The sequence below is a fragment of the Lotus japonicus genome, chromosome 1 (assembly GCF_012489685.1).
Source record: "Lotus japonicus ecotype B-129 chromosome 1, LjGifu_v1.2".
In the NCBI taxonomy this organism is placed as follows: domain Eukaryota; kingdom Viridiplantae; phylum Streptophyta; class Magnoliopsida; order Fabales; family Fabaceae; genus Lotus; species Lotus japonicus.
Genome location: NC_080041.1, coordinates 61586496 through 61599641, shown reverse-complemented (window position 1 = coordinate 61599641; position 13146 = coordinate 61586496).

The following is a 13146-nucleotide window of genomic DNA, read 5'->3' as shown; positions in this document are numbered from 1 at the left end:
GTCAAAATGAAAGGTCAAGTGTCCGCAACACAGTCCTTCAAAAACGAGAATAAGTCAGCCCAAAACAGCCTAAACAAGACCTCCTAGTCCAACCAACTCTCTGTGATTTCCATAAAGAAAACCACACAAAAAGCTAACGGTCAGGAAACTACCCTGTCCCCAAATGAAACAATGACGTCCAGAGCTATGACTCTACTCCTACACTAATCCTGTCTAGAGGAGTTCACACCAGCACTCACAACTACATGCTAGCGTGATCATCGTCCGAATCAGAATCCAGAACGACTAGGTCAATGTACACCATCCTTCCTCCTCTCGCTACTGCGACACGCTCCTGTGCTGGTCTCATGCGTTTAGGGCTCGAGCCAAGGTCATCAATGACAGCAATAGTAGGTGAGCTAGAATCCGAAGAAGTCACTCCCACGGGCTCCTCCTCCAAGGGGTTCTCATCATCCGAAGATGACGGTGGTGGTGGTACTCCTACACCGGGTCCGCAGTGCACGCCGGGTGGCAGGTTGAAGCTGACGGTACATCTCCTCAACACTCCTTCCGTCAAGTCTCCCATACTGTCGACACGGTCTTCCATAATCCTCTCCGAGTAAGTCGCTCGGTGGCCAGCGGGGTCGACCACCCATGAGCCGGGGTCATCCTAGTCAAGCATCTCGAATCTAGTCCCCCCGAAGGGTGAACCATCGTGAACCAGTCCGCCAGGGACATCTGACAATGGGCGTAGTCCGCCAAAGCACACACACAAGACGCGAGGGTCAACTCCAAACAATTACATAAGTAATAACTCCAATAGATAACGTTTAAGGGATAGCTACTTAGGCTTATAAGTTAGTGATAGCATCATAAAATTGTATATCTCCCAATGAATATAAATGACAATAATAACAATTAGCATGCATGAAGTAAGATTAACAAGTATCAATCACACTCGGCAACTAAGTCAGTATGCATGTTGCATGAATGAGATGACGAGGAACAAGATACATTCCGGAGGGTTGGGCATCAACGAGTCAGCCCTAACACCAGCCACGGTGGGACCATTTCTGCTCGCGTGTCTCTTATACCAAACACAAAAGGTAGTCAGATCAGCAGTGAACCCGAAGGTCTGCCATTTCTGTCTGCTACTAAGAATCACCGCGGTGTTTATATGTGGAAATCCGGGTCTTATGACCATTTTGGAATCCACCGAGGTCCGGTATCCCGCCGTGTATTAAACTCAGAAATGTGTGCATGAATACAGATTGATTAGCCAAACAACGTCTCTGACCTCACTCGACACGTCGCCACATGTTCTAACTAACTTATTGTCTCTAAAAAGAATACCCTAAGGCAAAAGTCGATTCTGCGACAAAAGACAGTTAGTTATAAAAATGTATTATCTCATGATGATTTCTTTAATCATCCAACTCATCTCCATCCGATGGTCAAAACTGCTCAGCGAGTAAAGAGTATCAACATACTCGGAAACTACCCGTTTCCCGGCTTATCTTTTAGATAGCCCAACAACAAAACTGCTCCTCGAGCAAAGGAGTGTCAACATACTCAGAAACTTATTAGTTTCCCCAAACCTTGGATTCGACGACACTTCTCATTTTCCAAAACTAAGATTTGAACCCTAAGTTTTCATCCGAGATTGTTATCATTATTTAAAGGTTCAGAGGTTGTTTAGTGTCTTATGAATTTTCCTTGTAAAATAGTTTCCATTTAGTTTTATCGCTAATCTTATGAGTTTAAAAGATCCCATAATCCCAAGTAACTCCCAGAGAATGTCTCGATCCACTAAAACAATAACAAGGCCCGAACCTCCGTTCGTCCCGTCAAACTTTCCCAAAATCTCATGATAAATTTGGCATAACTGCTTGTTATCCTCACTCTGAAGCACAATAGATATATGTGTAATTGCATAGTCAAATTAGCACAATCCAACAGTCATGGCACATATATCAACACATCCTAGATTAACCATTTAGCACATAGCATGTGAATCAATCTTAAAAACAATCAAGAGATGAATAATCATCTTTGTCAGCCGAAGCCTCAGAAAACATTTCCCAGTCAAACACAAACAAGTGCATAAACAATAAATCAAATCGAAATCGTCGACACCTAAAGCATTAACTAGTATTCAGTGAGTAGCCCTCACCTGTAGCTCCTCCAGTGTTATCCTGAAACGTTCCTTCATAATCTCCGCCTTCCTCTCCTTGAAATTCTTCAAACGAACCTTAGAGCAAAAACCACAGAATCCCATCATAATCAGTCAGAAACTCAGCACTCAACACTTACTAATGTTACACGAAGCAGCATATACTCTGAAGTACGATAATCTAACGCGAAATGACAAGTTTTCGAAAAAATAATTTTTCTCCTCCCCTTGTAGTGTTCTCGGCCACACACACTAATTGTGTGCGCCGATTTTTCTTCGATCAAACTTGGTTCCTAGGTTACCATTAGTCGTAACTAAGGCGAATCAAAACTCGGAAAAATTATCAGATCGAAAACTGTCGCAGGGGTATTTTGGTCAATATTTTTAGCTCAGAATTTCAAAATTGGAAATTCGAAAAACAAACTTGATGGGGACGTCACCAACGACATTTATGGCGACTAATCCTAATGACACTAAGCTCAGTCGAGAGTTTTAAGCCTAAAGGACGAAACTCTAGCCAAAAATGGGTATTTCAGGCAGAATTGAAACTCGGCGGCAGTTCGGCGAGAATCGGCGAAATGTAATCCGCTAAACATGCTCTTGGGCATGCAGGGAAGAGGTTTAGATAGAAAGATGAATGTATTTGGACAGTTTTACAAAAAGCTCAAAACTTAGAGCACAGAAAGACATAGAGAAAAACGACGGAATTGACGATCAGAAGTAAGGATTAGCATCTATACCTCGATATCTTACCGTAGCAACTGTCGATGCAATGATCAGGCAAGAATCGGCAAAAAATCTCTTCTCCCTCTTTCTCCTTGAAGCTCGCGGGTTTGATGGTGAAATGGTGAAGATATTTTGGTTTTTCTCCTATTTATAGGGAATGGAAAATGCGGGAAAATGAAAATTTCGCGATTTCGATTTTTCCTGTGCCATCCTCCGTGAATTCTAAGATAGGTTCTGGCGACAGAATTCCAAAACTCAAAAGAGGTTTCTTGGAATTAAGGTAAACAATCCAAAGTCGGTGTAAATCTATTTTACCCGAAAAGCTACTTTTTGCAGTGAATGTCGGACGAGAAAACTTCTTTCTGAAGAAAGATTGGAAACATCAAGAAAAATGGGTGTACCCGTGTGGAATCTTCGTTTGAAGCTCCGAATAGAAAAAGTATTCTTCAACCGTTTATTTTAGGTTTCTTGAGCTATCAGGGTTTTAGTTTCGCCAAACCTCCGAGAATTGGAATCGGACGTTCGTACATTCCAGGGTTTCGCATTGAAACGCTTGTCATGGAAGGATTAAGAGAAGTTCTAACATTTCTCTGAAGATTTTTGGAATTAGTTTCCATCGTGTCTTTAAGTGCAAATTAGTCGTTTACTGACGCTCTCGTCCTAGGTATAATCGAATACTACTTGTGCTATAACTTATATCGAATTTGATACAATCCTTAGCCTTTTCCTGAACTTTCTCCTTCATAAATTTATTCCATTTGATAAACACTTGTTTAGGTTTTCCTTCACGATACATCAAACCTAATCGTGAATAGGAATTTCATTCACTTATTCTAAGCTTAAAAATTTGGGTCTTACAGTCTTTGACCACCAGGAAGGAGAATACTTCTCACCTTGATTCAAACTTACACCAAGAGCTTCAGTGACATCTTGCAAGGAGACGTCAATGATTTTGTTGAAAGCCCTTGACCGAATGGTTTCACGATTCTTCACCACAGCGCAATCATGAAACTGTTTGACCAGAGGCACATAGACCTCTCGCTGTGCAACGTTATACACAGTCTCCCAGTCTTGATAGAAGAGGTCACTGAGTCCATCCATCTTCACAAAAGCAAATACCTTCATATCAAGGTATCTTGGTGAAACCAGAGCGTTATCACCCAACTTCTCAGTCTTCACTGCATCAATTTCTTGGTTTTGAACAGATCGATATTGGTTAATCCTCTTGGCTCTTCTCTTCAGAATCTCCATTTCATCCTTTGAGTAGGGTGACTTTCCTCCTTTCTTGGAAGGAGCCTTAAAAGCGGTTGCAAGAACTCCGGCCATTTGAACTTGAAAAGAGAAAAAATTTGCAGAGAAAGGAAGTTGCTTTTCTTGGAGGTGAGAGAGTGTATTTTGCAAATGAGATAGCGTAAGGTAGGTTTACAAAATCTTTAAGAGATATATTGATTTGGAATATGGAATGACGGTTTTGGAAGGAAGTGGAAAAATCAGTTTTTCTTGAAAAGAGAAAATATTAAACAATTGTGTTGGGGTTACACGCGCGATAAAGGCTGACAGGGTAACTGTTGAGCATTGAATGTGATGTGACTTTTCAGAAAAGAACTGTTGAAACACGTGCCACGGAAATGATGACGTTGAACTTTTGACAATCATTTTTCAGGAAAGGCTGAACAGTAGCAATGGTAAATTCATAGTACGATACATCATGCATGCAATTAGCCCAGTTCGTTCTGAGATGGCTTTTGAACTGTACTCCGTTAATTCATCGAACGGTACCTGCAAAATAGTAGACTTGCATTTCTATACCTTCAGTGTGTATAATGCATATTGATTCTTTCTCTTAGATCAGAGAATCTGCCTTCCAGTAGGGGTTTAGTCAAAATGTCAGAAAGTTGATCTTCAGTATGAACATAAGACATATCAATGTGCCCTTTCCCAACTAGATCTCTGATGAAATGATGCTTAATCTCAATGTGCTTTGTTCTAGAGTGTTGAACTGGATTTTTCGCAATATTTATAGCACTTGTGTTATCACATAGTAAAGGTATGTGATCTTCATGAATGCTATAGTCTTCAAGCTGATGCTTGATCCATAGAAGTTGAGTGCAACAAGAACTTGCAGCTACATACTCAGCTTCAGTAGTGGATAGGGATATGGTGCTTTGCCTTTTGCTAGACCAAGAGACTAAACAGTTTCCTTGAAAATGACATCCTCCACTAGTGCTTTTTCGTTCTACTCTATCTCCAGCATAATCAGCATCACAATATCCACTTAACCTGAAATCACTACCTTTCTCATACAATAGACCAAGATTATGTCCGGTCTCCATTAGCAGTACCTATTAGGTATCTAAAAATTCGTTTAACAGCACTGAGATGAGATTGTTGAGGATTTACCTGGAATCTAGCACATAGGAAAACACTGAACATTATGTCCGGTCTGCTTGAGGTAAGGTACAGTAGAGATCCTATCATTCCTCGGTACGATGTTGGATCAACCGGTGAACTTTCATCATTCTTGTCAAGAACAATGTTTGGATAGATAGAAGTGCTCATTTTGTTTGAGTTTTTCATGTTGTATTTCTTGAGCATATCCTTTATGTATTTGGTCTGATGTATGTAGATCTTGTCCTTTTCTTGCTTGATTTGAAGACCAAGAAAAAAATTTAGTTCCCCCATCATACTCATCTCGAATTCGCTTTGCATGAGTGATAAGTGCATAATTGATACACTTTACGTGTGTCTTTCTAAGCTTCATTATATACATTTTTGTGCTTAATTTTTATGACTTAGCCATGTTTTGACCATTAGTGTTTATTTGGATTATTCATGGAAAAGAGCTTAATTCTACACTTTTAGTTTCTATGACTGTTTTGCTAGAACAGATTGAATATGGAGCTAGAAATATCGAAATAAGGCCCATAATATGTCGTTGGAAAGCTAACTCGAAGCCCTACAACTTTCATGTTCAGCATAATTGAAGAACAAGTCTCTAACATGGTCAAAATGTCCTTGAAAAGTTGCTGTCGCTAATCCTGCGAGTCTGGAACAATCTGCACTAAAATGATCGTATCTTGGGTTACAGAACTCCGAATTAGGATCCGATTGAAGGCCCACGGAGCTGACTTAAAGAGCTACAACTCTCATGTTTACCTCAATTGAAGATTCAGACTTCTTGTGGGACCCGCGAATGTCTGATTGTTCAGCAGCTTACTCATTTATGTGGGCCCGATTTTGTGAAGATTTAGAAAAGATTTAGATAACAAATATTGTTACTTGATGAACAAGTTTATTTATTAGTATAAATAAGTGAGTTTAGGCTTTTGTTAGACCTCACCACCTCACCATTACACCACCTCACCTCCTCCCCTCTCATATCTTTCCATCTTTTCTAGTATGAGTTGCTGAACTCCATAGTTAGTCTTAGGATTTTTAATATTCTTGTGTTTGCAAACTTGAGGTTCTGTTCTTAATGCAAATTCCTTCTTTATTAATTCTCTTCATCTCTATTTCTGATCTAGGGTTTGCTTAATTCCGTAGTTTTAGAAATAAGAGTTGATGCATGTTCGCTTATTTCATGTTAGTTCGTAACTGTTTCTTAATCGCTTAGTTTAGGAAACTGTGAATTGATTTTCGCTTAGTTAATCAACTCTCACGAATTAGGGAAACAATAAGGAAGAATTAATCTTTTGTAACCAATGAAGGTTTGTTGCACTTGAATGTTATAATCCGATGACTAACACTTTCTTTTATTTGATTTAAATCTCTTTTAATTTCTGTTTGCTTACTTTTCAATCAATTCAACCAAACCCCTTTTTATTAATTTGTTTTTGTTTTACTCTAATATCAATTAATACTTCACCGAGTCCTTGTGAGATCGATCCTGGTGTTCAACACCTTGTACTGCATTCAAAGCAGAATACTTTGACACGCACCCGCAACAGTGCGTTCGTCAAATTGGCGCCGTTGCCGGGGACTTCGGTGATTATTAATTGTTCTTAGAGTATTTTTTTTCGTTTTTAGTTTAATTTATTTTATTTTTATATTTTATATTTTTATTTTCGTTTTTATTTAAAAAAAAAAGAAGAAAAAAAAAGACCAGTGGTTGCTATTAGATTTTATTTTATTTATTAGATTTTATTTTATTTATTAGATTATAGGTTGTTTTTGATTTTATATCTTTTCTTTTATATCTATCTCATATATTTTATCTCAATCTCATATCTTTCCCAATCTCTTATCTTTTAATTCTTTTTCCTATCTTTTATTTTATTTTGATATCTTTTCTAACTTCTTTCCCTTCTTTATTATTCTTATTATTATTAGTACTAGATTTTTTTTTACTAACTTTTTTTTTCTTTGTTTTATTGTTGCAGGTCTCGTTCAATTTTTTGTTTTCTTTATTTCTTTTTTTTTAATAACGTTGAACTCGTTTTTTTTTTACTAACTTGATTTTTTTTCTTTTCCACTAACGTTTGTGTTTTTGTTTTGTTTTTTTTTTGTTGTGGTGAAAAAAAAAAACCGAACACAAGTGTTCGTTTGTGGAGTTTTTGCAGTGATGGAAGCTAAACTTGATAAGCTAGAAGCCAGACTCGACGAGCTACAATTTTCTGTTATACAAATGTTGCTCAAGTGTCATCAACAACAGTTTGAGTCACTTCAATGTTATCCACAAAAGAATTTGGAAAATATTTGGTGTGACCCACCTTGCTATCATCCACAAGGGCAATTCCAGCAGCCTATTTATGCACCACCATGCTACTACCTGCAAGAGGAATTTCAATATCCATTTCATGATCCACATCATTCACAAGAGGAATTTCATCAACCTTGGAATGATCCACCCCAATTTTTGGAAGACCTTTCAAAGCAATATGAAGCAAACCAAGCCCAGTTTCAACAACCTCGACACGAGGAACCTTCCATATTGCAAGAAATTCAAGACATGTTGAACCAAATGTCTATAAATCTTAATGCAAATGCTAATCAACACCTGCAAGATACTGCGAATTCACAAGCTCCAGTTAACGAGCTAGTTGCACACGCTCCCACATTGCAAAATGAAGTTGATGCGGAGATTGATGATGAAGTTAATCCTTGTGTTGATACTCATCTTGATGCTAGCACTGATGGTTCTTGTGATGTTAATGAGTTTGAAGCCAATGTTGCTTCTGATGCTAATTCTAATGATGAAGACAACCAACAAGCAATACATCTTCCTCTTCCACAGAGAACTTATGAGAGTGAGAAGATGTATCATGGTGAAGAAGAAAATAAGTTGTTGGATTATTTCAAGAAATGTTTTGCAAGGGATGAAGTTAAGAAGATGGATGTAGAGCGTGGATCTAAATTAGCAATATTTCCACATAAGCCGCTTTTAATTAATCTAGACATTTTTGAAAAAGTCGTGCTTATTGGAGACTTTGTTGATTGCAAGGAGTCAATTTCCATGGAGGAATATGTTTTGAAACCTCTACCGAAGCCCCCAGACAAAGAGTTGATTGTTGAATGTACTGATTTTTCATTTACTCTTATTTCAGGTTGGACACATGCTCGAAAAACGTTTTCACTCAAGCTGAGCATTGTCATGAGTCATGCTGAAGGTGCTAGAAAACAGTTTGGGTTTGTTAAGATTGTTGTAGATGAGATCCCTCCAAAACCACCTGACTTGTGGATTGTTGTTGTTGTGCCTCAAGACTATGAGCTTCCGCTTAATGCAAGGCCTCCACCGGACCCAGGTGATAGCATTTTCAGAGCATTACCAGGTTTCATGTCTCGCTAGCTCCCTTGATCCTTGGTTTTTCCTAACCTTTATCTTTTATTACACTTGTCTAATTTATCTGATGATTTGTGCCTCACATTGTGGACAATGTGTGATTTAAGTGTGGGGGTGGGAATATTATTTAGGAGTAGTAGAACCTCAGTTAGGATAGTTTGCAATTTTATTTTAATTTATTTGCTTTGTTTTTATTCTTTTCAATAAAATAGTTCACACTTTTTCAATGAGTTTTAGAGATGCTGAGTTTGTGAGCTATGTAACCACTTCTCTGTTAAGTTTCATGTCTCTCTTGGATGAAGTTGCTTGCATTTTGAGTTCCTCATGATTTGCACTGAGAATTGATTTGTTGGATTCATTGTGTTATATGCTTGCCATGTGAGACTACCTTGTGAGATTTTGGACCAAACACTTGAATGGTAATATCTTTGACATGATTCTCTTCTTTCTTGTGTGATTTCCTCATGTTTATATGCACTACAGAACTTGACTTGATTCTAACTCAAATTGTTGTTCATTTTCATACTTTGATGTGATAAGGCATTCTTTTTCAATAAGCTATTGGCCTAAAAAGCTTACCTTGCATGTTTTAACCTTTGTTTTAACCCCTTTGAGCCTAATATCTCTATTCTTTTGTAGCTCATTACAAGCCTAAGTGAAAAACAATGATGATACCTTACCTTAGGAAATGTAAGAGCTTTGGAATTGACTTGGGAATGAGTATTCAACAAGTGCGGGGGTGATTTATTTGAATGCATGGTCTAAGTTGCTCAAAATAGGTGCCTTCCTTGAGGATAAATTGTAAGCAAGCTGAAAAGAAGTTGAAAGAAAAAAAAGAAAAATATGCAAATGTCAAAAAAAAAAGTAAAAAAAAAAAAAAAAGAACTTACAAAGTAAAGGAAGGTAATAAAGAAAGAAAAGGAAGTGGAAGTTGAAAAAAATGAAGTTGTAAAAGGAAGAATGTGTTAATTCTTGGGGTTGTGAGTGAGTTTAATTTAAATTTTTCCCCATTGCTCTTATTTTTCCTAAGGTTTTAACTCGGAATATCTTTCATAAATCTTTCCTTCCTTGACCTTAACCTCATTACAACCTTCAAAAGTCCTTTGATCTTTGTATGCATTTGTTCGATTTAATTGGTGTGTTAGAATCTTGTCAAGCCTATGATAGATGCATGTTTTCATGAGATGATGAGAGTTGCTTAAGCATGATTAAACACAAGCCCAAACACTTGAGAGTAGAGAGTATAACACTTGCATCCAACTTTGATGTTCAATTTGAAATTTCTTGTTGGCTTGGAATGTAGGTGATGGAATCTAATTTGTCCAATGTTTGTGGAAAATGAAGTGGTTGTTTTCTTGCTCATAAATCTGAATTTCTACCTCTCAAAGATAAGTGTGAGCTGAGTTTTTATGTTTTAGGAAGTACTTGTTATCATAATTGATTTTCTGAATCTTCTTTGAATTTAAGTTTTGCCCAGGAGTGCAAAAGGTTAAGTGTGGGGGTATTTGATAAGTGCATAATTGATACACTTTACGTGTGTCTTTCTAAGCTTCATTATATACATTTTTGTGCTTAATTTTTATGACTTAGCCATGTTTTGACCATTAGTGTTTATTTGGATTATTCATGGAAAAGAGCTTAATTCTACACTTTTAGTTTCTATGACTGTTTTGCTAGAACAGATTGAATATGGAGCTAGAAATATCGAAATAAGGCCCATAATATGTCGTTGGAAAGCTAACTCGAAGCCCTACAACTTTCATGTTCAGCATAATTGAAGAACAAGTCTCTAACATGGTCAAAATGTCCTTGAAAAGTTGCTGTCGCTAATCCTGCGAGTCTGGAACAATCTGCACTAAAATGATCGTATCTTGGGTTACAGAACTCCGAATTAGGATCCGATTGAAGGCCCACGGAGCTGACTTAAAGAGCTACAACTCTCATGTTTACCTCAATTGAAGATTCAGACTTCTTGTGGGACCCGCGAATGTCTGATTGTTCAGCAGCTTACTCATTTATGTGGGCCCGATTTTGTGAAGATTTAGAAAAGATTTAGATAACAAATATTGTTACTTGATGAACAAGTTTATTTATTAGTATAAATAAGTGAGTTTAGGCTTTTGTTAGACCTCACCACCTCACCATTACACCACCTCACCTCCTCCCCTCTCATATCTTTCCATCTTTTCTAGTATGAGTTGCTGAACTCCATAGTTAGTCTTAGGATTTTTAATATTCTTGTGTTTGCAAACTTGAGGTTCTGTTCTTAATGCAAATTCCTTCTTTATTAATTCTCTTCATCTCTATTTCTGATCTAGGGTTTGCTTAATTCCGTAGTTTTAGAAATAAGAGTTGATGCATGTTCGCTTATTTCATGTTAGTTCGTAACTGTTTCTTAATCGCTTAGTTTAGGAAACTGTGAATTGATTTTCGCTTAGTTAATCAACTCTCACGAATTAGGGAAACAATAAGGAAGAATTAATCTTTTGTAACCAATGAAGGTTTGTTGCACTTGAATGTTATAATCCGATGACTAACACTTTCTTTTATTTGATTTAAATCTCTTTTAATTTCTGTTTGCTTACTTTTCAATCAATTCAACCAAACCCCTTTTTATTGATTTGCTTTTGTTTTACTCTAATATCAATTAATACTTCACCGAGTCCTTGTGAGATCGATCCTGGTGTTCAACACCTTGTACTGTATTCAAAGCAGAATACTTTGACACGCACCCGCGACAGTGCGTTCGTCAATGAGAGTTGAAAATTCTTTGCTTAGATTATCACTAGTAGCTCCAAAGATGATATCATCGACGTATAGTTGTACAAGGATGTAGTCATCTTTCAGTTGCTTTTTGAATAGGGTGTTGTCAATCTGTCCTCTTGAGAAACCGTTCTTCATGAGAAAGCTGCTTAAGCGATCGTACCAAGCCCTTGGCGCTTGTTTTAGTCCATAGAGGGCTTTCTTGAGTTTGAACACATGCTCGGATGGTTCCTCAAAGCCTTGAGGCTGCTTCACATAGACTTCTTCTTCTTTTACTCCATTTAGAAAAGCACTTTTGACATCCATTTGATATAGTTTAATGGAGTGTTGACATGCAAAGGCTAAGAGAATACAAATAGCTTCAATTCTGGCCACTGGAGCAAAGGTTTCAGTGTAATCAATTCCTTCTTGTTGATTATATCCTTGAGCTACCAGTCTTGCTTTGTTCCTTGTCACTTTTCCATTTTCATCCATCTTGTTTCTGAAAACCCACTTGGTACCGATGATTGATTTTCCTTTTGGTTTGGGTACAAGTGTCCGGACTTCCCTTCTTTCAAATTGATTCAGTTCTTCTTGCATGGCTAGAATCCATCCTTTATCTTGTAGGGCTTCTTTTACAGTTTTGGGTTCAATTTCTGAAATGAATGCACTGTTGGATTCTTCTCTAAAGGCTGACCTTGTCTTGACTTTTTCTGAGACTCTTCCAGTAATCTACTCTGGTGGATGATTTGTTTTGTACTTCCACTCCCTTGGTAGAGAAATACCACTTGAGGTCATGACTTGATCGGATTGTTCTTGAGCTTCTGATTGTGGAGTGATGACCCTATTTTAGTAGTGTTTTTAGGGTCATTTCTTTGTTTGTTTTGAGTCTTTTTGTTGAGTCTCATGTAGTGTTTCATGCATTATCATGCATTTTTTTCTTTTCTGGAGTCTTTACTTTATTTTGGTAATTTTGTAGTTTTATAGGGACTTTTCTTGCATTTTAAGTAAGTTTAGGACTTGCATGGTTTTGTTGTGTTACATGAAGGACCTCTTGTGCTAATGAGCTCTTTGAGCTTCTAGATTCTTCCTTGACTTGTTGGTTAGGTTTGGAGAGCAGAAACTGAAGGTAATAGAAGGCCAAGAAGCATGGAATTGAAGGAGGACTTAAAGAGGGCTGAAGAGGAGTTACAAGAAGCTGAAAAGTTCATTCCAGCGTGGCTTGAGCGTCTAGGTGCTGGGAATTGGCGCCTAGGCGCTAGTACAATTTTCAGAGGGTTTTTGGAATTGGCGCCTAGGCACCAATAAGCTCTAGAGAGCATGTTTTGGGCATGCAATTGGCGCTCAGGCGCTCTGAATTGGCGCCTGAGCGCCCAGACTCGTATTTTGTGGCTATAAATAAGGCTTAGGCCAATTTCTTTAGAACACTTAGTCATTTTACTCATTTTAGATCAAGTTTGAGAGCTGAGGAGAACCTTGGGGCTGTAGGAAGGCTTCCAACTTGTATTTTTCTCAGGTTCTATTTGCATTTTCTTTATGAATTCACTAGCCATGAGTGGCTAGTTCCCTTTATTGCTTTGGGTTAAGAGATTCTATGAAGTTTTAGTTTGTTAAATCCTATCTCTATGCATGAGTTCTTGATTTACCTTGTATTTCAATTCCATTATGCATGTTTAGCTTTGGTGCACCCTTGCTATAGGCTAGATTATAATCAAATGGAAGTTTGTTATGATTTAGGGACATGAAT